This window comes from Schistocerca gregaria, chromosome 7 (genome assembly GCF_023897955.1).
Source record: "Schistocerca gregaria isolate iqSchGreg1 chromosome 7, iqSchGreg1.2, whole genome shotgun sequence".
In the NCBI taxonomy this organism is placed as follows: domain Eukaryota; kingdom Metazoa; phylum Arthropoda; class Insecta; order Orthoptera; family Acrididae; genus Schistocerca; species Schistocerca gregaria.
The window spans coordinates 88438857-88463695 of record NC_064926.1 but is presented as its reverse complement, the minus strand read 5'-3'; the positions used below and the strand labels follow the sequence as shown (position 1 = coordinate 88463695).

The window sequence follows — 24839 nt, the reverse complement described above, 5'->3', positions numbered from 1 at the left end:
CAGCTGCTACTACATGCTTGTCCCACTTCATATCGCTCTGCAATGTTACTCCCAAATATTTAATCGACCTGACTGTGTCAAGCGCTACACTACTAATGGAGTATTCAAACATTACGTGATTCTTTTTCCTATTCATCTGCATTAATTTACATTTATCTATATTTAGAGTTAGCTGCCATTCTTTACACCAACCACAAATCCTGTCCAAGTCATCTTGTATCCTCCTTCACTCAACGACGACGCCTTCCAGTACACCACAGCATCATCAGCAAACAGCCGCACATTGCTATCCACCTTATCCTAAAGATCATTTATGTAGATAGAAAACAACAGCGGACCTACCACACTTCCCGGGGGCTCTCCAGATGATACTCTCACCTCCGATGAACACTCACCATCGAGGACAACGTACCCCAGATGGGGTTTACATTAAAAGTAAGACACTGCGCGAAATTCGGAAAAGTGTGCAACGAAAAATACACGTCACTATGATTTTGCGTTTGGTGCAAATTACATAATATGTCGCTGCACATGAAATTTAGCTAACATACTGAATTTTTCTTTAGACTTGGATAGAGCTATCTATGTGCTACCAATCTTGAGAAAACTAATCTGATGTTACTCAATCATTTGCGATAACACCGCGCCAGCGATAAAAACAGAGTGAAATATCCACAACATTCCTCATATTTCATAAACTGAATCTGATATCGGAACGAGATTTTGGAAAATGCAAAGAGGAGAGAATTTTACCGTATCGTTATTATGTAAAACTTAATTATCTTCCATGCTATTCCAATAACTACAGACTTTTTCAGTGAAAGAACATAATTTTTAAAGGTCATTGATAGCTGGCGAAATGAGAAATGCTAAGGTTTTTGGAACAACATATGTGAAGTCATTACAAGTTTTCTTGTACCAAGAATGTGCTTTTTCATAGGCTTTTTCATAGGCTGCTGACATCACTTTTCCTCAGTTCCTCACTTAATAAACCACTGTTTCAGAATTTTCACGCAGTTGTGTCTGCACATGTTAGTGAGGTGAGAGCATAAACTCCGCTGTGGTTTGCCAAAAGAAGCAAATTTTGACACGGCAACCAGAGAAATGTGTAGGTTTTACTCAAAATTCGCCATTCATGACGCTTCTCTGAAAGTTACAATTAATTTACAATCCAGGCGAAACCAAATTGCTGCGTTTTCGGCCGAATTCTTGTTAAACACTAACGAAAGCAGAGATGACAGTAGATCTTTTTGAATGGTCACCATGCAAGTGTGGACATGGAGGGGCTCCACTTAAAATTTACCAAAAATGTGAGTGTAAGCTCCAGTTTAGAACAGCACTTCCCCTCCAGCACTCTGACAATCCCCCACCCCCCACCCTCCATCACTGCTGCTCCTGCCACACTTCCCTAGCTGATTGCGTATCTAGCGGCCGAGGCGTTTTGCGCGCACAATACTCGCTCTCCAGCCTCTTCCCCCTCGTCCTGCAAGCAGTTAATGCTTTATGGAGGAGGACTGACACACAATTTTAATATACAGGGTGGTCGGAAAATCCCGTCACAAGCTTCTAGGACAATTAGAGGGTAGTGAGTACAGAACATTTTGAATAGGAACCCATGTGTGGAATCGTATCTATTACGTTCTACGACAGTTTCAGTTCAGATGTGTACCTCGTCAACGTCCGCCTAGGGCAAGAGAAACGTCTAACAAGGTGACGGCACGTTGTCGGGTCGGGGATCTGTCCGAAATTTTGTAGGTGAAAGAGGACACCTAACACCTCACGTGGTTAAAATATTAGGATGCACTACACGGAAATCCCGGGTTAAATCGTCCAAAGTTTCTGAAGTGCCTTATGAGTATAAAATGTTAATCTATTGCCTAGCTACCGTCTGGCGTAGATGGTTAGGGCTCGGACTCTTACGTCAGTGGTCTCGGGTTCGATTCCTCCCCCAGCACTTCTATTTATTTCTTCTGTTTCATTTTATTTTCTTACTCCACTAATTATTCAGAAAGTTTCCCAAACCTACATTATCTTTAACAAATTAGTTACATTATTGAATAAAAATTATTTTCTTTTTGTCCAACAACCCAATTCATGGCGGTGGGTTTTCCATTTTTCATTGTAAAGAACCGGGCGATCAAAAAGTCAGTATAAATTTGAAAACTTAATAAACCACGGAATAATGTAGATATAGATGTAAAACCTGTCACACATGCTTGGAATGACATGGGGTTTTAGTAGAAGAAAATAAAAGTATTGCTAGACGCGTGAAAGATCTCTTGCGCGCGTCGTTTGGTGACGATCGTGTGCTCAGCCGCCACTTTCGTCATGATTGGTCTCCCAGGTCCCCAGACCTCAGTCCGTGCGATTATTGGCTTTGCGGTTACCTGAAGTCGCAAGTGTATCGTGATCGACATCTCTAGGGATGCTGAAAAACAACATCTGACGCCAATGCCTCACCATAACTCCGGACACGCTTTACAGTGCTGTTCACAACATTATTCCTCGACTACAGTTATTGTTGAGGAATGATGGTGGACATATTGAGCATTTCCTGTCAAGAACACCATCTTTGCTTTGTCTTAGTTACGCTAATTATTGCTATTCTGAACAGATGAAGCGCCATCTGACGGACATTTTTTGAACGTTTGTATTTTTTTGCTTCTAATAAAACCACGTGTCATTCCAAGCATGTGTGTCAATTAGTACCTCTCTATCTACATTATTTCGTGATTTATTCAGTTTTCAAATTTATTCTTACTTATTGATCGCCCGGTATAAGAGGAGAAACATTGCGTTTTTAATCAGAATAACAAAGTCGATTGCGAAACGTTCAATTTGTAGACATATAATAATTACAAACAAGAGCCGCAGTGGTAATTATCGTAAGAACCAACAAAGCAATAGTTTTTGCAACATCTTGCGCTACATATAAAAGCGGATTTTTTTGCAATCACAGGGCGTTTGCAATAAATCTGTACAAAAACATTCCCCATTACCATTTACGAAAATGTTTCGAATTTCTGATAATTTTGAGGCAAACCAGGAACATTGTATCATGTCTCGGAATATTGGTGACGATAATTGATGGTGAATTATAGAATGAATTTTTATACAATCTTCCCGGGAATTAATTTCACAATTCTCCTGTAACAATGCGCTGCAATTTTGCAAGAGTTTTATGAAATTTTTAACTTGCCTGTGAAAATAAACATCACAAGTTTGCACCAAAGAATTGCATTTTGGAGGTATGACTTTTACAGACCAAGCTGGCATATTTTCATCTTGAAAAATTGCACCATATATCTCCGGATTCGTTTGATCTCCCCAAGAGTCAATGAGAAGCAAATATTTATTCTCCCCGAAGAAAATCCATGTATAAAACTGTTATTAATTTTCCGGACTTCGATGTTATTACGATGACGTTCGTATATGTATTGGCATAGCCATCTATTAATTTGTGAATATGAGGTCTGAAATGACCGGTCGCTTCTTGTAGGCCTAAGCATATGAAGACACATGGGAGCGCTTTTCCCGATCATGTTATTGAATATTGTGCGGTGTACGAATATGTCACTTTAGTCAAATCCGACTTTTTCACGAAAACTGTTTTACTCCCTTTTTCAGTGAGAGTCCCGTTGAAAACAGATTGATACTGGCACCCTGAAACAATAGCATTTTTAATACCAAACGATATTCGAATGTGTATGTAAATATCTTTTTCTATAATTGAATTTGAATTGATACATTTTACATCGGTAAAAACCTTTTGTACGCAGAAAACATGTATTTACCTGTTTGGTCAGTATTTATCACATAATCCTTATGGTACTGAGGGATTAAACGTCACATCTGCCGACGAAAGGTCTCCGCAGACTCCTGGATGTCCTCCAATGACACCGCTTCTTTTTTCGAAACCAGTTTCGTGATCTTGAGTTGTGAAAATCTGTGCTTATGTTTAAATGCCGTGACCCAAAGGTCAGACGCCTTGAGTTTGAAATCGACGAATTGTGCAGTCGCAGCCAATGCTCATTGCTGTAAATTTCTTGTCGTGACTTGCTGATATTGCTGCCTTGCTTCCACAAAACGGTCGTAGGCCCATGAATCTATCGACTCAAATTTATCTATTCGCGTACCACCACTTTTAATATCTTTTTCCCATTTTGAAAGATGTTCTTTTCTTTTCAATTGGCGGCATCCTTGTTTTTGCAATGTCGCCAAGTACCATGTGGTGTCCACTTTAGTAACACTCACGACTCTGGCTTTGTAGGCAGTGGGAATCGTGTCACTTTCAAATCTTTACGGTGACGGTTTATATTCGTCTGGAGACGAATCACCTTGTGGCGCTTCGAACTGTTCACCGTTCTCCTCACATTCTTCGCAATCCTCATGATCGTGAATTAATTCCTCTTCAGTTACGAATGTTTTTTCATCCAAAAGTTCCAGTGTATTGTTATAAATCCAATAACATAGCACCGTGAGAGATTTCTTCCGGAGATGTCGATGCAATTAAATTATTTTCCGTCAATAGCTTTTCATAATACACCACTGCGCCCTTCAATCGTAATTTTGATATATCACTATGAATGTATTTTTCAGGAATTTCTTCTCCTATTCCATGATAAACCAGCAACTTCTTCAGTCGACATGTTTAACCTTGGATCGGAATAACACCTTGAAATTTGAAATTCAGGCACGTCTGTTCACGACGAAATCGAAAAACAAACTGCCGTTTACCTCTCACGGCTAGCGCACAGTCCTATGCGCAGATGACCGTTATAATATCAAGAGGACCCTTACAAAGCCCCTTTAAACCTTGAAACCCCATAAAACGAAATAGAACAACGAGCACGAATATTTTTCAGTGAATGAAAAACTTTACGTTCTTGAGCTAAAATAATGTTTTAAAGATAATTTAGGTTTCGAAAACTTTCTGAATAATTGGTGGAATAACAAAAGAAAATGAAACAGAAGAAGTAAGTGCCGGAGGAGGAATCGAACCCGAGAGCTCTGGCGTAAGAGTCCGAGCCCTAACCATCTTTTTCTTTTTGCATTTTTTGTTCGTTGTTGATCGTTGTGTTTGGTCGTTGCGGACGTCACATGACATCCGTTCAAGTTCGTTTCTTGATTCTTCCACTCAGTTTTTTATTACAGAGGCCAACCGGCTCTCTGACCGAACACGCTGAGGTTCACCACACAAAATTTCGGACAAATCCCCGACCCCACTGTCGTGCCGTCTCCTTGTCAGAGTTCCCTGTCCTGGTATGCAACACGGTACACATGTACTACGTCAAACGATCTCCAGATGTCACTTGTTGTCCGCTTTGCTGTGAGACCGAGACTATACCTGTGCATCACCGATAGAGGAAACATGTCGCAGTACACGTTTGCGGAATACACAGAAATGCTCCTTGTGTATGGCGAAGCTGGAGGTAACGGAAGAGCTCCTAGTCAGTTGTATCACGAGCGTTTCCCACTCCGTCAAACTCCATCGCACAAACTGTTTGCCCATGTTACACAACGGCTACGAGAAACGAGCACCTTCACCTTGAGGACGCAGGACTGTCGTGCTCCACGGCGACTTCGCCCCTGCCGAATTTGAAGGTGTACTGCGCCGCATTGAAGATAGCCCGTCAACAAGTTCACGAACAATTACGCGTGCAATGGAAAGTTAGCCACAGTACCGTCTTGGACGTTCTCCATGAGCAACAATTACATCCGTACCAATTAGAAAGGGTACACGCTATGGGTCCAGCAGACTTTCCACAATGCGTCGTCTTGTACTCATGGTTCCTGCACCGTTCCATCGGCGCGCCCCTGTTTCCACGTCGAGTTCTCTTCACAAATTCACAAATGAATGTAGGTTCACAAGGGATTGTGTTCTGAATGCTCGAAATAGCCATGTCTAGGGGAGGGGGGGGGGGGGGTTCGAAAAACCTCATGCCACGAATGGTTCAAATGGCTCTAAGCACTATGGGACTTAACAGCTGAGGTCATCAGTACCCTAGAATTAGAACTACTTAAACCTAGAATGAGATTTTCACTCTGCAGCGGAGTGTGCGCTGATATGAAACTTCCTGGCAGATTAAAACTGTGTGCCCGACCGAGATTCGAACTCGGGACCTTTGCCTTTCACGGGCAAGTGCTCTACCAACTGAGCTACCGAAGCACGACTCACGCCCGGTACTCACAGCTTTACTTCTGCCAGTATCCGTCTCCTACCTTCCAAACTTTACAGAAGCTCTTCTGAGAAAAGAGGTAGGAGACGGATACTGGCAGAAGTAAAGCTGTGAGTACCGGGCGTGAGTGGTGCTTCGGTAGCTCAGTTGGTAGAGCACTTGCCCGCGAAAGGCAAAGGTCCCGAGTTCGAATTCGGTCGGACACACAGTTTTAATCTGCCAGGAAGTTACTTAAACCTAACTAACCTAAGGACATCACGGCAGGATTCGAACCTGCGACCGTAGTAGTAGCGTGGTTCCGGACTGAAGCGACTAGAGTAATAACGGAACGAGTCAGTATTCTTTTCAAATGGATCGCAACAATTGTACTGGGCCACGCCTAAGTACATTCCTCACGTGGGTGTGGATGAGATAATCATCTGCTTTGAAACTGCCGTAGAACGGAGACGATACGTTTCCTGACTTGGGTTCCTATTCTAAATGTTCTGTACTCACTACCCTCTACATGTCCTAGAAGTTTGTAACGGGAATTTCCGACCACCCTGTATGTGCTGTACTTCCGTCTTTGTCGTCTGAGAGAGCAGATAAGAGTTTGGCACAGCTTTGGAAGAACTGAGATCAAACAAGGCACGGAGAATAGATTAAATTTCTGCGGAATTTCTAAAATCATTGAGAGAAGTAGCGGCCAAAAGGTATTCAAGTTAGTGTGTCGAATCTGGGGGATTAGAGAAGTTCTGTCTGACTCTCTAAGAATCACCAGTTATGAAGACAGTATAAGGAGGTAAAAAGCGAATGCTATCATAGATTCTCTTTAAACAGTTCGTGTTTGCAAAATCATGACAAGAATAACATACCAATGGCTGGAAAAAAATAGGGATCGGTTAGATGATGATCAGTGTGAGCTTAGAAAGGCGATTGGACCAGACGCTTAGTTCTGATTTTGCCTTTGCCAATGGAGGCATGAGTTAAACGATCAAGCCACTGTCGTAGTATTTGTCGACACAGAAAATGCGTTCAACAACCTAAAATGGGACAAGTGATACAAAATACCAACAATCTTCGTTCACGAAGCGCAGGAAATAGTGCTCAGTGTGAATCATGATCTGTCATGTTCACTTCCATTATTGACCACGTGAACGTGAAGAACACAAGCACGAAATTAAAAAAACACGTACACAGTAAGTGTATTTGACCCATACAGCCGTCACTACCATTTGAATTAATGTCGATCGATATTACTCGAAATAGATCAATGGTCATCCATGAGGTTTCGGGGTTCTAGACGGATGACATCGATTTCTTGCCAAGATATTTCAGCTCAAAACCATTCGCCGGAATTCAAGTTAGGGCTTTGCGCTGGAGATTACTAGTTCATAAAGCTAATTTTATACCAAAAATTGACGCGGAGACGCATGCACAAAGGCAACCGCTAAATTACCGACCTCTGTCATATTCGAATATTGCTTCATCCATGGAGAGCAGGCACATGCATAATGGTTATACGGCAAGTGCCCTTTCTGTCGGAATGCGGGCTCGCGGACTTAAAATTGAGATTTCATATTAATAATTGTAACTGACGCTAGAGATGTCATTAGTCATAAAATGTTTTCTTTTTGAAAGAATTAAAGAAAATACCGGGTTCCCCACGTTATCCAGTTGAAAGCCGTCATCACGATTAATGAGTTCTTCCGCCAAACGTATTTCCGCCGATTCCTTAATGATTGGCCCCATAATGATCAAGGAATAATGCATAGAATGTCCTGTGAAAATGCAGTGCTGGGCTATGGCTGACTAAGCGGGCTGCCGGTTTGGAAGCGAAGGACGGCGGCTGCCTGTCGTTTGTGAATGTCTTGCTCAGCCGGAAAGTAGATGGATGGTTGGGGCATTCCGTTTGCCGTAATTCCACACGTAAAGGCCTTTACTCTCAGGCGTCTAGCAGCCACCAACCACCACAAACTACAGACGTCCTTCGCATGTCGATGCACAGCGCACTTGCTTCTATTAGAGATAGTATTGCAAAGGAGCTGAAATACCTAAAGTCTGTGTTCAAAGATAGTGAATATTCTGCACGCCACATCAGTACAGCATTAAGGAGTAAGGAACGCGACCAGGCAAAAGAGCAAGAGGTGAGACCGGTGTTCCTCCCATATGTCGGCTGTGTTTCATAGAAATTAGACAGAATCTTGACGAAACATTATGTCAAAGAACACGTGCACTTTTTTTGGTCTGGTAATGGATGATCTGGAACTGCGGAAGGCCCGCACGCAGGGTGAGGAGGGGGGGGGGGGGGTTTGAGGCAGTAAGCCCGTGTCTCCCATCCCCCCACCACCGATGTGTATGAGCTTATAATTTCCGTTCTACACTGGAAATTTTCTAGTACCAAAATGCTTTCTTAATATCATTAGTTCCTGGTTATGACAGAAAATCAGGTGAAAGAAGTTTCAGATGTAAAGAAGTCGATGAAGAGGAAGATTCACAAAACTATATGAGGATTCAACTTCTGTAAAGCAGTTTCATAAGATTACTAAATCTGCATTTGTGTAAGGATTGTCATGTAGCTGCAAATAAATCACCCAAAGACAGGTTTGAACTAGTTAGCTTACCTTGCCCCAGTGTCAGTGTCAAGTGCCAAGTGCCAACATGACTGCGTCTGGGCTGTTTCGAAACAGAACAGAACAGACTCTGTTCGAAAGCTTTTGTAAAAAGGTGTCTTTCACGTAAGAAAAAAATAGCGAATGATTTTAGCAGGAAGGGTCACGGGGAGTGAGACAGAGCTATGAAAGCGAGAGTAATCTTCAAGCACCCTGTCCAGTCATATCAAAGTAAGCACTTCCAGCCACACAAAAAGGTGAAGGCACTAGCTCAGAGTCTCTAGACTAGGTGTTTATCATCGATAAAGTTGTAAGGCAGCTTTCGAACTTGTTAGCTACTTGAAGTAAATCTTCAGTTTGTTCGGTACAACGTGTGTGTGTTGTCAATGAAGAAGGCAGTTTGGTAAGCCACCTCATTTAATGTTTTGTTTTCTGCATCCTTACTTTACATGTACTGTAGATACAAACAAGGTCAACATAACATCTCCAATCACTGGAACTACTGCAAATAATACGAATCATTTAACTTTTTTTTCAATTATTCAGAAGTGAAATGGCATTAAGCACTTCATCCGGAGCTTGAACACTAGTTATTCATAATATCCGACAGACGTCGTATCCACACTTTCAATATGACCTTATTTCAGAGTCGTCTTTCCGCTATGTAGGCAGATTACATTAAATGATAATCTTACGAACGGAATGCACAACCTGAATAGTTCATTGGAAATAAGCCTTGGATGTCCACACATACAAGTGGTAAAGCGAACTAGTCTAAAAGGAAAAAGAAAAAAGAATAAAAAAACTAAAATTTCAAGTGCAGCTTTATGTATTTGAAATATTTTCCAGTAGAGTAACCAATTCAGCGAGAGCAGCGTACTTTCTTGAGTCCTTCAATAATAACCAAATAACAACCTAATAAACAAACAGAGGCGAAACAGAAGGCTAGCGCAGAAATACCAGATTGGACAATACGTCGCCTTTTAGGAATCTATGATATAATTTTGCGACAATTTTTTTAAAGAAATGCGACCGTCGCCATTTGACGATGTTTTTCCTGTCAATACGAGTTTTTCAGTGAGATAGGGAAATTAAAATGGTTCAAATGGCTCTGAGCCCTACGGGACTTAACAGCTGAGGTCATCATTCCCCTAGAACTTATAACTACTTAAACCTAACTAACCTAAGGACATCACACACATCCATGCCCGAGGCAGGATTCCAACATGCGACCGTAGCGGTCGCGCGGTTCCAGACTGTAGCGCATATAACTGCTCGGCCACCCGGCTGCTGGGGGAAATGCATTTGTATGTCCTGATTTTTATTTAATGTTATTCGTAATGATTTCTGTCGTTCCACTGCTTTGTGAAATATTCTAAAATTGCAACCGTAACTTGTGACTTTACTAACGGCTACAGCTAAGTGTACCTGTGCTTCCAAACAGCATCCCATGTTAGCAAATTAGTTGCATCTTTACCTTCGGTTACTTGTGCTTTAGGTACTGGGGCCATGCATGGCTCTGTTTAAAAAGACTATCTCAGTATAGCAGCTGTTTGTCCTGTGGGGAGATAATCTAGAAACAGAATCCCCTTCGCATTCCAGAACACTGGTGCCATGACCTTGCCGCCGAAGGAATTGTCTTTGCTTTCTTTGGTGGCGGAGAATCAGCATGTTTCCACTGGTTTGACTGTTTTATCTCTGGGGTGTAGTAGTGCATCCAAATTCCATCTGTGGTCACAAAACGACGCAAAAAATCTTGTTCATTTCTCCAAAAACGGGCCAAACATTGTTCCGATATGTCCATTCTCACGCGTTTTTGATGCAGAGTCAAGAGTCGCGACACCCATCTTGCAGATAATTTTTCCGTTTCTAATTCTTCAGTTAAAATGTGATATGCCCTTTCAGATGACATAAGCCAAGCGTGAGCAGTTTCACGCGCTCTCTAACGGCTATCCTCCACGACCATTTTGTGCACTTTTGCAATGATTTATGGAGTAGTGACACATTTAGGCGACCACTGCGCGGATCATCATCTAAGCTCTCCCGACCAGATTTAAACTTGGCAAGAGTTGAATATGGAGAAGCAGAGCCCCCTAGTGTATTCTGGAAACAGGCATGAATGTCCTTTGCTTTCATACCTTTGTTTACGAAGTATTTAATCACTGCTCGAATCTCGATTTTTTCCATCTTCGCAAATCACTACGCGGGAACAACAACAGAACCACATCACCGCCAAAGCTCTCTTCCAAGATCACTGACGTGGCATGCGATTACAAGCAACAGTACAATGAATATCACGTGAACAACTCGTTGCGCTAGCGCTGACGTCTCGTGGTGATTCCGCGAACTTTTCAAACCACCCTCACAGGAGCTGAAAAATTGGTGGGACAAAAGTTGCATGGGATAAGGGGGGCCATAATATGACGTTGGTTTTTTGTTGCTAGGTGGGGTCACTTCAGAGATATGAAAGTCAACTTTGTTTTCTTTAAATGGGATGCTATAGTTTGGTACTTATTTTCTGATAGCGACTATCGAGACGAATCCAGTGGTGTGTAACAGTAAGGTCATTAAAGGTCAACGTAGGTCTCAAAGGTGACATGAGCGTTCATTTACAGAAGGTGTTCAAGTGATGACCATTGGTATCAATGCAGTGGTGCAGTCTCCTCATCATGGATTGTGTGGTATTTCTTGTCACATCAGCACTTATCGAAGCACTGACAATTCTCTCTCGCATATCTTCAGGTGTCGTTGGAACATCTTTACAACGAATGCCTTTTACGAATCCACAAGACAAAATCCAGGTGCGTCAAATCTGGCGAAGCACTGACAATTCTCTCTCGCATATCTTCAGGTGTAGTTGGAACATCTTTACAACGAATGCCTTTTACGAATCCACAAGACTAAATCCAGGTGCGTCAAATCTGGCGAAGCACTGACAATTCTCTCTCGCATATCTTCAGGTGTAGTTGGAACATCTTTACAACGAATGCCTTTTACGAATCCACAAGACTAAATCCAGGTGCGTCAAATCTGGCGAAGCACTGACAATTCTCTCTCGCATATCTTCAGGTGTAGTTGGAACACCTTTACAACGAATGCCTTTTACGAATCCACAAGACAAAATCCAGGTGCGTCAAATCTGGCGAACGAGCTGGCCACGACACATGTCCAGTGCGTCCAGTCTAACGATTTGGGAATTGTCTCTGCAACTCACTTCTAGCCATCAGCGAAAAATGTGCCAGGCGCCCATCGAGTTGAAACCACATTCTTTTTCTTGTTCCTAAAGGTATTTCTTCCAATGACAGACATAATGTTTCTTGCAAGAATGTGGTGTACTTCCTACCATTAAGATTTACTTCTATGAAATAGGGGCCTATAATTCTGTCCTCCAGAATCCCACACCATACATTCACCGACCACGGTTTTTGGTGTGCAACTTGCCACGGCCAACATGGATTTTCAGTTGCCTAATAATGCATGTAATGGAAATGAACATTTCCATGGTTCATGAATGTAGCCTCATCAGTAAATAAAATCAAATTAATAAATGTGTCGTCCCTCCGAATCTGAGCCCATCGGCAGAATTCAATGTGACGCATACAATCCATACCAGTTAATTCTCGGTGGAGACTGATATGGTAAGGATGATATTTATGCAATACAGAACACGAACAACACATTCCCTTGCAATTTGACTTGAACTAACAAGGACATCGAATCACAGTGACAAGAGTGCCAATTTCAGTTTCCTCGTTAGTAAGTTTCCTTTACCAGATATGTTTCCGTTGCGTTAAAGATCCAGTTATTCTCAATTTATCATACACATATTTAAATGTACGACGTGTAGGGTGAGTATGTTGATATCTTTCAGCGTATAAGTCTCTAGCTCTCACTGAATTTCGTTGGCATTCTCCGTAATTGAGAAGCATATCGACTTGCTCTGAAAGTATAGTTAATGAAGTAAAGATCCGCACAGTGGACACCAAATGAAAAAGCTACTCATTATGTTTCAGATCTAGACTGCCATAAAAATGGGAAGGAACTGTTAATTAGAGCTCAAGGGGAAGATGTAGTCTAATCGACAATCGATTTATTGATCTTAAACACGACAAGACAACAACATTATTAAATAAACATCACACAAGCATTATCATTTAACAAACGCCTTACCAATATGGGACAAAGGGATTTGCTGGGGATCGACACACAACACTAACCAGAACACTACTCGCTCTATATGACTTCATAAACGAGAATCCAGGTTATGGCATCAAACTACGCCACCACCAAGCATCTATAGTCTACCATACAAAAAGAAAGAAAGAAAAATATGGTTCGAAAGAAAAGGGTGCTGAGAAATAGATATTATAGCCCTACGTCGCAGCAGTGAATACTTTACCATGCTACTGGTCAAGACCGCACACCTCGATGCATTCGGCGACTGTAGTCATGGATGGCGGCAATCTGTTATTAAATGCTCATTCACCAAAAATGCAAGTACGCGGTCTCGCGTTTGGTTAATTCAGAATGCGGGTACTTCCCTAAGAGCCGCTGAAACCCTGATGGATTCCAGTGTGCTGGTGGACCCGTTTGCTGGTCTGCCAAACCAATGTGACTCTGTGCCACGACTGTACGAGTCGGTATATGTTAAATGTTTAGACGGCCGACTGAAGACAAATAAGTACATGCACGTGTCACTCGTTGTGACCGTGATGATATTAGCATTCCTCTGACGGCTCAGAAGGTGACTGGCACAGGCTCTAAGCCGCACCCTAGCAGAGGACACAAGTCTCACTGTTCAGGTCGGGAGCAAAGCGCCAGTACAAGAGACTTGTACAAGAGTGCCGATCTCCATTTCTCTGTGTTTCCTCCTCAGCTCCATTCCAAAAGCACATTTCTGTTTTTTGACTTCCCCCAATTTTGCACAAGCCAATCACGAGCTGTAGCCCGGCATTCTAACCTCGGATCTTGGTCTTTGCACTGCAAACCGATTTGACCAATCAGAGACTAAAAGTTAATTGGCAGAAAACCGAAAAAAATTCAGCTTCGCAGCCTCTTTCCCACACGTTTGCCATGTCTTTTGCTAGCACAATACAGGGTGGAAGCACAGCCCTCCATAAACAGCTTGTTACCTTCCCTGTTGCGCCCATTTCAAAATTTGCAAAGAACGGCCATAAATACGCAAACAGCTTCGTGCATTGACAAGAACATGTTCGGAAACAGAGTCTGGACGTCTGGACGCCAGTTTCCCTGTCCCACGGAAATCTGCAGACCGTTTACATTTCTTTTGGCGGCTTGCTCCCTAACAAGGCCTACAATGCGCTGTCGGCGACTTTTCAGCGCTAGGCCGTATACCTGGAAGTCAGCCCCTGTCCAGCGCCAAGCTTAATGTGTTTCTGCAACAATGCAACTGCTGCACGGGCCGTCTGGAAATGGCTCCTCACCGTTCTCCAAAAAAAACGCGCTTCGTCAGCCCACCAACGCCATGCAGTCGTTTAAGCCGGCACCCTGTTCCTTTGAACGCAGGTAAAGCTTACCGTATTTCTTTCCCTAGAGCACGCAAACAAAACCATAAACTGATGCCCACCATTTCACCACAAAGTATGAAGTCAAATCGCCGTAGATCGGATTCCTACACCGTATCAGAAGTGAGAGAACCCTGCAATCTCTCAGTTCTTCAAAGAAATACATCATTCACATTCACTTGATTCGATTATACTAGTCTTATCGTTCCTATTCGTGTTGTATTGCGAAGCCATCGATGGTGTTTACATGTCAATGGCACGTTAGATGGATACGCCGTACTCGGCGAATATTTACTATTAGCGCGATATACGAGAGAGAATTGTCAAAGCATGTGCTTCGATAAGTGACGAAGTGAAAAGGAATACCACTCAATCCATGATACGGAGATTGCACAAGTGTATTGATACCAATGGTCATCACTTCGAACATCTTCTGTAATTGGACGTTCATGCCGCCTTTGTGACCTTCAAAGACCTTACTGTTACACATCACTGGATTCGTCTCAATAGCCGCTATCAGAAAATAAGTACCAAACAATAGCATCCCATTTAAAGGAAACAAAGGTGACCTTCATATCTCTGATGCGACCCCACCTAACAACACCGCGGTGGTCTCGCGGTTCTAGGCGCGCAGTCCGGAACCGTGTGACTGCTATGGTCGCAGGTTCGAATCCTGCCTCGGGCATGGAGGTGTGTGATGTCCTAAGGTTAGTTAGGTTTAAGTAGTTCTAGGGGACTGATGACCACAGCAGTTGAGTCCCTTAGTGCTCAGAGCCATTTGAACCATTTTTGAACAACAAAAAACCAACGTCATATTGTGAGCCCCCATTGTCCCATGTAACATTTGTCCCACAAACTTTTCAGCTACTATCTTACTATCGGAGTTATTGTATGTGGCAATAGTGACTCACCCTGTGTACCAGGGGGCTGACTTGACGAGAGTTCGGTTCGGTTAGTGTTTTTTAACGTCCCATCGACAACGAGGTCATTAGAGACGGAGCGCAAGCTCGGCGTTAGCGAAGGACGGGGAAGGAAATCGGCCGTGCCCTTTCAAAGGAACCATCCCGGCATTTGACTGAAACGATTTAGGGAAATCACGGAAAACCTAAATCAGGATGGCTGGAGACGGGATTGAACCGTCGTCCTCCCGAATACGAGTCCAGTGACTTGACGAGAGTATAATTCAAATGTAAGAGGACATAGATGAAGATGAGATAGATACGTTTTTGTTAAAGTTGTTTATGTTTATATACCATTGCCTCGTAAGCTACTGAAGCGATGAGATTCGGAACCATTTTCTCTCGCAGCACCTCTGCCGAATGTCAATAGGTAACTTAAACTAATGGAAATGAAAAACATTTTCGTATATTTTGGGTTCGGTATTTTCTAGGTTAACGTAATGTTTCGGATGTCGGTACATTAGTCGGTATATCTGTCGGACACTAAATTAATTTCATTTTGCTTGCTATGTTACGTTTTGAACAGATTTAAGTGACAATAATTCAAACGGGGCGACTTTAGGCCAACACGTGCGTACACAGCCAGTTTCGTTTTTAAAGATTAGAGCGATCAGTATTTTTTGTTGCAAAGTGCTTACGATTCCGTGTTCCAAATAAAAGTATTTGAACCGTCTGGTACATACCTTGTACAATGTTCCACTTGTTTTTTAATTTAGTGGCTTTCGGTCCGTGAAGACATAGTAGTCTCAACAGTGGAATGTCAATTGTGACGGTACGGACATGAGGACAAAACGACAGCCCCGAGCGGAGGAAACTCCGAACCATCAGGGAGTCTCACTCCGGCCCTTTCGGCTCTGAGAACATAGTGGGGCTGCAGTCCCACTGAATGTGAGCAGACCGGGACCACAGTTTCTCTTCTGGTGTACTCGATGGCTGATACGAAGCAGCAGGTGTTGTTTATGCTATTTCAGGCCTGCTGTGGTGGGATCACGAGGAAGAGCGAGGGGGGAGGAGCTGTGACTATGACACGTGTGTGAAGAAAACGGCGGAAGCTCGCTCTGAAGTGGCCCACCAGTTCGGCAACCTACTCGATATCACCGGCACACCCCTGTTGGACCCTTTAGAAATGCCCCTGCACAGAGATGGCCACATAACTGTGTGACAGGCAACCATTCCGACACTCCTCATCTGAGCCGTGCTACGTGTGGTGTCACAGCCAGACACCACACTTGCTAGGTGGTAGCCTTTAAATCGGCCGCGGTCCGTTAGTATACGTCGGACCCGCGTGTCGCCACTACCAGTGATTGCAGACCGAGCGCCTCCACACGGCAGGTCTAGAGAGACTTCCTAGCACTCGCCGCAGTTGTACAGCCGACTTTGTTAGCTATGATTCACTGACTTCTACGCTCTCATTTGCCGAGACGATAGTTAGCATAGCCTTCAGCTACGTTATTTGCTACGACCTAGCAAGGCGCCAGTATCCGTACTATTGATAATGTGAATCACGTACCATAAAGAGCGACGTTCTCCATGAATGGACTAAAGACGATACCGCGTTCTTTTCTAAATTGCCCTGATTTACTTGTGTAATGGCTTCGCCACAATCTCCAGATATACTGACCGAATTTTATCGCTTACAGAATCAGCAGACGCAGGCCTTACTGGATGCCCTTGGACAGCTCGTCCAGGGTCAACGTGCGATGAAAAACGATGCGGCAGCAGCCGCTTCACCGCTCACGCAGCCACAACACGCTGTTGCACCCACTTTTCGCCCTTTTGATGCTGCACTGGAAAGCTGGACGGAGTGGCCACGCCAATTTGGATTCCATCTCGCCGCCTACAGAATTCAAGGTAACGAGCGGCAGCCTATTTTGTTATCGTCAGTTGGCGTGACTACGTACCGTGTGACAGTCAAATTATTTCCCCGACGCGACGAAGCAACTCTGTCCTACGAAGAAATTTTGTCTGCGTTAGATGCATGTTTCAAAGAATCAGTCAACGTAATTGCCAAACGGTACACCTTCTTTCGTACAAAACGTACGGCAGGTCAGACTAATCGGGAGTGGGTTGCAACCTTGCAAGGCCTTACTATGGATTGTGCTTTTGAGTGTCAATGTGGACTCCCTTATTCAGATACTATGGTACGTGATGCAATTGCACAGAACGTTTCTGATGTTCGTATAAGGGAACAGATTTTGAAACTAGTAAATCCCTCCCTTCAACAAGTGATGGACATATTGGATCGGCAGGACACACTTGACTTTGCTCAGGAATCATTTGGAACTTCGCCTGCAGTGTGTCAGGTTAACCGGCCCGCCGGGCGAGCTGCTCGGAGCAGTAAACAGTCCTCGCGCCCGGCCGCGCCGCTGCCGCCAGGCTCTCAGCCACGTGTGCCGCGCAGGCAAGCTAATGCAGTGATCAAATCATGCCCGCGGTGTGCTACTAAACATTCGCGTGAGAATTGCCCACCACACCAAGCTGTTTGCTTTTATTGTAATAAAAAAGGACATGTTCAGAGTGTTTGCCAGGAAAAGCTCAGATCGGAAGCTCAAAACCGTTCCAGGCCCTTTGCTTCGCGCCGGAATCGGAATCGAACCAAGGATACTCAGGCTCGCGAAACTTCGCCCATGGAAATTCATGTAGTTCATTCCACTCCGCCCAGTGCCACTCTTTCTCACAGTGACTGTGTTCGTCCCAAAAATAGTGTGCGTCGACATCGCCGGAACTCCCGTCAAGGCGCAAGTGATTATGTACCAGTGTCAGTTCACGTTGCACGAGACAGTCGCTCTTGTCGTCAGCAGGACAATAAACTTTTTGTAGACTTGGACATTAACGGCAAAGTGATACCATTCCAGCTCGACACAGGAGGTGCAGTTTCACTGATCAATCAAGACACTTGCAAACTGCTGGGCACACCTTCGTTGCGTGCCGCAAATGTTAAATTATCTAGCTATTCCGGTCAAGATATCCCTGTGTTAGGACAGTGCAGCCTTCTTGCAACATACAAAGGACAAACAAAACTTGTCATTTTACGTCCTTCGTTTGTCTTCTGCAGTGAACTTGTTTGGTTTCGATTTATTTCAGTTGTTTAACTTGCCTATAGTCAATCAGGTCCTATCAGTGAACCAGACTGTGCCTTCAGACAGTGTTCCTCGTTTATGTGAAGAATTTTCAGATATTTTTGCACCGGGCCTCGGTTGCGCTAAGAACTATAAAGCACATTTGGAACTGAAAGTAAACGCGCAACCGAAATTTTTCAGAGCGCACCATGTTCCCCATGCATTGCGTGATGAGGTCGCAAAACATTACACGAATTGGAATCACAAGGTGTAATTGACCGTGTGCAGGCTTCTCTCTGGGCATCACCCTTAGTAATTTTGCCAAAACCTTCCGGAAAGTTCCGACTTCGTGTGGACTTCAAGGCAACAGTGAATCCACAACTAGTGATTGCAACTTTTCCTTTACCCCGCCCGGAAGATCTTTTTGACAAACTGTGCCCGGGTAAATATTTTTCGAAGTTGGACCTCGCAGATGCGTACTTGCAAATAACGGTGGACGAAGAATCACAGCGCGTTTTGGTGGTTAACACGCATCTTGGGTTGCATCCATTCAAACGACTGCCATTCGGGTGTGCATCCGCCCCTGCATTGTTTCAGCAATATCTACAAACTGTTTGTGCGTCAGTCCCTACTGCAGCAAATTATCTGGACGATATTGTGATCTCTGGAAAGACGGAAGACGAACATTTGGCCAATCTCAGAACATTATTTCAGGTCTTGGGACAAAATGGTCTTCGCTTGCGGAAGGACAAATGTGTGTTTGTTTCTCGGGACTTGCCATACCTGGGACATGTACTCAATGCCCAAGGCATACATCCCAGTCCCACGCACCTTCGTGCCATACAAGACTTGCCGTCGCCGTAGAATTTGAAGCAGCTACAGAGTGTGCTGGGAAAAATAAATTACTACCATCGCTATGTGCCGCATGCCTCTTCCATTTCAGGTCCGCTTCATCGCTTACGCCGTAAGGGTGCTCAGTTCGTCTGGACGACGGACTGTGAACGCGCCTTTCGCCAGTTGAAATCGGCGTTGCTTTCCAATACTTGCCTTACGCCATTCGATCCCCAGAAGCCCCCTTTGTTTATGGTGGATGCATCGGATTTCGAGATAGGTGCTGTGCTTGCTCACAAAGATGAATCGCACGATCGCCCTATTGCTTTTGCGTCCAAATTGCTCTCGTCTGCTCAAAGAAATTATTCACAGATCGAGAAAGAAGCTTTAGCTCTCGTATTTGGTGTTACAAAGTTTCATGATTGCTTGTATGGTCGTCACTTTACCATAATCACAGACCACAAACCTTTGACATCGCTTTTTAATCCGACCAAGCCTGTACCTTCACCTACAGCGCAGAAATTCATTCGCTGGTCTATTTTCCCCTCGCAGTACCGCTACGATATCTTGTATCGGTCCAATGCTTAGCACGGAAACGCCGATGCGTTGTCCCGCTTGCCTGTTGTTGAGGATAGGGCATTCGATTCTTCCGAACTTGCTTGCATGTTTACATGTTCATTGATGCGGAAACCGATGACGTGGTCGAATCGTTTCCGATTGATTTTCGTCGTGTAGCTACAGCCACAGCTGCCGACCCTGTCCTTGCTCCCGTTCTGTTTTGTTGCTACGCAATGGCCCTTGTCAAAGTCACGGATCGGGGACCCGTTGGTTCGCCGATTTTTTGCTCACAAGGAGACTTTTGTACGACGTGGTGTTTTGCTGTTGCGTTCTGATAATGATCAGTCCGGGGTCGTGGTGCCACGTTCGTTACGGTCCTCTGTCTTACAGCTTCTCAACCAAGGACATTGGGGTATAGTGCGAACGAAACAACTTGCTCGTCAACACTGTACTTGGTTCGGAATCGATGCCGCGATTACGAATATGTGCTCTTCTTGCATGGAGTGTGCCGAACAACAGTCAGCACCACCGCGGAAATTCTTTGCATGGCCAAAAGCCACTTCCCCTTGGCAACGCTTACACATCGATTTTGCTGGTCCATTTTGGAACGCTCGATGGTTGGTTGTGGTAGATTCATTCAGTAATTTTCCTTTTCTTGTCCGGATGTCTTCCACGACATCTGCCACCATCCAAGCGTTATCCGCTATCTTTTGCATTGAAGGTCTTCCACAGACTATAGTTTCCGACAATGGCCCACAATTCATGTCGGCAGAATTTGAGTCATTCTGCAAGGCCAATGGTATTCAACATCTGACGCCCGCGCCGTTTTCGCCACAGTCAAACGGTGCCGCTGAACGATTGGTCAGGACTTTCAAGTCACAGATGTTGAAGATGAAAGAGTCGCATTCTCGGGCGGACGCGTTATTGCTCTTTTTGTCCCGCTCTCAGCCTCGAGATGGTCGCTCGCCGGCTGAGTTGCTCCACGGTCGTCATCATCGAACCTTGATGTCTTTGTTACATCCGCCGCATCAGGTTCCTGTACAGCGGCAGACACCTGCTTTTGCTCCAGACGTCGTTGTCTACTATCGCCACTACCGAGGTTCACGGTGTTGGCTCGAAGGGCGCATACTTCGCTGCCTCGGACGCGCTATGTATCTGGTTTTGGGGGCCTCTGGTGAGGTGCTCCGGCATCTCAATCAGTTGCGCCTCTGTCGTCGCACGGGATCTGCCGCTCGCAGTCTGCTTTCAGCGACGGTGCCGTCCGGTCAGCGCCCTGGGGACCCATCTACTGGATCGCCTCAGCCCCAGGTGTTACCGACGCTGCCTTCCATTTTGCCCCATGGCGACGCGCTGCCGCCTCCGACGCCGCTGCCGCCGCCTCCACCGTCTGTTCTCCCACCGGCGACGCCCGCAGTGAACGCGTCGCTGCAACCGCCGGGCGCCTCCCTGGGTCACGTGCCGCCGATCGCTTCCCGTGACCAGTTGCCCTCCGACATGGAACTCTTGCCCGCTCCGGACCATATTTCGTCTTTGCCTGTCGGGTGCCCCGGCCCGATGGAGGTCGACCCTTCGGCCCCTCATGTGTCTCTACGGGCGCATACACCGCATGTTGGCGTGCATCCTGGAGCAGGTTTTCATGTGTTTCCTAGCTCCCCGCGGTCCGAATGGCAGGGTACGGGTGGCACAGCCTCGCCTGTTGGCTCCCCACCTCGCCGCATACGTCAACATGCGGTCCTCCCCACGGCGGGCGGAAGCCTTATACCACAACCATACGCCGATTTGCGGGGGAGGAATGTGGTGTCACCGCCAGACACCACTCTTGCTAGGTGGTAGCCTTTAAATCGGCCGCGGTCCGTTAGTATACGTCGGACCCGCGTGTGGCCACTATCAGTGATTGCAGACCGAGCGCCGCCACACGGCAGCTCTAGAGAGACTTCCTAGCACTCGCCCCAGTTGTACAGCCGACTTTGCTAGCGATGGTTCACTGACAAATTACGCTCTCATTTGCCGAGACGATAGTTAGCATAGCCTTCAGCTACGTTATTTGCTACGACCTAGCACGGCGCCATGATCAGTTTCTATTGATATTGTAAATCATGTACCGTCAAGAGCGACGTTCGTCGTTAATGGATTAAAGTTAAGTATTCCACCAGCTACATCCGTTTTTCTCAATTCTAATTCCCTTGTCATGTTCCAGACCTCTCGCCAGCCTGCGTGAGCTAAAACGCGTGCATTTCGGCCTCTTAGTTACTCGGGTTGGCTCTCCTGCCAACCACAACACTACGTGCTGAACTGGGAAACCTGTTGGCGGCATGTAAAATCTGAGGGCAGTCCAAATACACTACTGGCAATGAAAATTGCTACACCACAAAGATGACGTGCTACAGACGTGAATTTAACCGACAGGAAGAGGATGCTGTAGTATGCAAATGATTAGCTTTTCAGAGCATTCACACAAGGTTGGCGCCGGTGGCGACACCTACAACGTGCTGACATGAGGAAAGTTTGTAACCGATTTCTCATACACAAACAGCAGTTGACCGGTGTTGTCTGGTGAAACGTTGTTGTGATGCCTCGTGTAAGGAGGAGCAAAGTGTACCATCACGTTTCCGACTTTGATAAAGATCGGATTGTAGCCTATCGCGATTGCGGTCTATCGTATCGCGACATTGCTGCTCACATTGGTGGAGATCCAATGACTGTTAGCAGAATATGGAATCGGTGGGTTCAGGAGGGTAATACGGAACACTGTGCTGGATCCCAACGGCTTCGTATCAATAGCAGTCGAGATGACAGGCATCTTATCCGCATTGCTGTAACGGATCGTGCACCCACGCCTCGATCCCTGAGTCAGCAGATGGGGACGTTTGCTAGACAACAACCATGTTGACAAACAGGTCGACGACGTTTGCAGCAGCATGGACTAGCAGGTCGGAGACCGTGGCTGCGGTTACCCTTGACGCTGCACCACAGACTGGAGCACCTGCGATGGTGTACTCAACGACGAACCAGGGTGCACGAATGGCAAAAGGTAATTTTTTCGGATGAATCCAGGTTCTGTTTACAGCATCATGATGGTCGCCTCTGTGTTTGGCGACATCGCGGTGAACACGTTGGAAGCGTGTATTCGTCATCGCCATACTGGCGCATCACCCGGCGCGATGGTATGGAGTGCCATTGGTTACACATCTTGGTCACCTCTTGTTCGCTTTGACGGCACTTTGAACAGTGGACGCTACATTTCGGATGTGTTACGACCCGTGGCTCAACCCTTCATTCGATCCCTGCGAAACCCTACATTTCAGCAGGATAATCCACGACCCCAACTGAAAACGTCTGGTCAATGGTGGCCGAGCAACTGGCTCGTCACAATACGCCAGTGACTACTCTTGATGAACTGTGGTATCGTGTAGAAGGTGCATGGGCAGCTATACCTGAACACGCCATCCAAGCTCCGTTTGACTCAATGCCCAGGCGTATCAGGGCCGTTATTACGGTCAGAGATGGTTGTTCTGGGTACTAATTTCTCAGGATCTATGAACCCAAATTGCGTGAAAATGTAATCAGATGTCAGCTCTATTATAATATATCTGTCCACTGAATACCCCTTTATCTGCATTTCTTCTTGGCGTAGCAATTTTAATGGCCAGTGGTGTAGACAGTCAAGCCAGTACATACCATCAGCCTGTACAGTGACATTTTTAAAGTAGTCGAGAGAGCTGCGCAGTTGGCACCGAGTGTGTCATTTTATTCACACATTCGTGAATGTCGCGTTTCCTCTCCACCCCTTCCCCTCTGATTGCACCATAGGAGGAGGGCTGAAAATGTATAAAACCTCTTGTGCTTCGTACCACTTTTAAACTTCGTTTAGTGGTTTTGAACGATCCCTAATCATTCCACCCTGCACACCGGAGCAAAAAATGAGTTCACGCTACACCTCAGAGCGGTGGAATCTTGTTCGAGAACGTTGTAGGCCCAATGTGTCCTTATAGAATGCTCGAATCGTCCGAGAGGTCTCAGAGTGTCAAAGGCTGTCTGTCAATGTTGCCGTTATCGCTCATCACGTTGCCAACTGTCGCATCGGCCGCCAAATGTGTGTCAAAACGCGCGCCCCAAACGAATGGGTGACCTTAGTGCCGCTCCATCAGACCTTTTGGTGTCTTTCCTGAGCGGTGTTGTGTCTATAACGTTTCCCTCGCTCATCTGTAGGAAAACCGCGTCATTTCAACGCTGGGGATTGCGATTCTGACCTCCGTCGTAGAGGTGTCAAAAGATGGGGTGAAATGTGCGTAAGAGGAGGTCCGACGTCCTCCGCATCGCGTGCCACGTCTACCGTGGCATCAGTGACCCTTCTTACACCTCTGGTCTGTTCTCCGCGACACCTCGCTGTCAGAATCCGATGTCGGTGTTTCGCGGTGCCTCGCTTCTGCACCGTTACGGAGGAGGGTTGTAGGCACATTTCAGCGAAATTTCAAACTTGCGCAACGCAATGAGAAACAATAATCGTGGACTTTCGAAACAGTGACCGTCTCGTTGTTTTGCGCAATGTATTAGTGAAAACCGCGTAAAAATTCCTACGGTAGTCCTCCGATGTCAATGTCCGGCACTCCACGCTATTTTCTGCAACATACAGCCCTGCTTCTGTTTACGATTTCATGGTGAATTTTTCTCGATTTTTTAGAAGATGCTCATTTATTTGCTATTTTGTAATTTTTTCCCCCAAACTTTTCAAGAAGATACATGTAAATACAGACTTGGTGAGTAGTTTACCGATTTCTGAAGTTAACGCAAATAAATATGGATTCCCTGCTGTTTTATCAGTTTTCAACAAACACTTAAAATACGTTGCTTTAATTGTTTGATAACTAACACCAATAACAAATGACACTATTTAGTTACAGGAAAATTTGACCTGTTTTTCCTCATTATTCCGTAAATATCTATTATTTTTCCAATTTTTTTAAGACAACACACGTACATATGGGTTTCTCTTTAAAAAATTTTATCGTTTTTCCACAGCTTCCCTCAAAATACCTGCTTTTACAAGAAGACACACTTAAACACGGAGCCGACCGGAGTAGCCGAGCGGTTCTAGGCGCTACAGTCTGGAACCTCGCGACCGCTACGGTCGCAGGTT

The 24839-nt window shown here is 45.2% G+C and overlaps 1 protein-coding gene and 1 non-coding gene across 2 annotated transcripts in view; both read right to left on the bottom strand.

Annotated features, from left to right (window-relative positions):
* LOC126281585 (protein slit-like) overlaps positions 1-24839 on the bottom strand; it is a 78326-nt gene that overhangs the window by 42402 nt on the left and 11085 nt on the right. The gene's annotated exons all lie outside the window — the stretch shown is intronic.
* Trnas-uga (transfer RNA serine (anticodon UGA)) lies at positions 6096-6170 on the bottom strand. Its single transcript has one exon. It is a non-coding gene; the product is annotated as a tRNA-Ser (tRNA).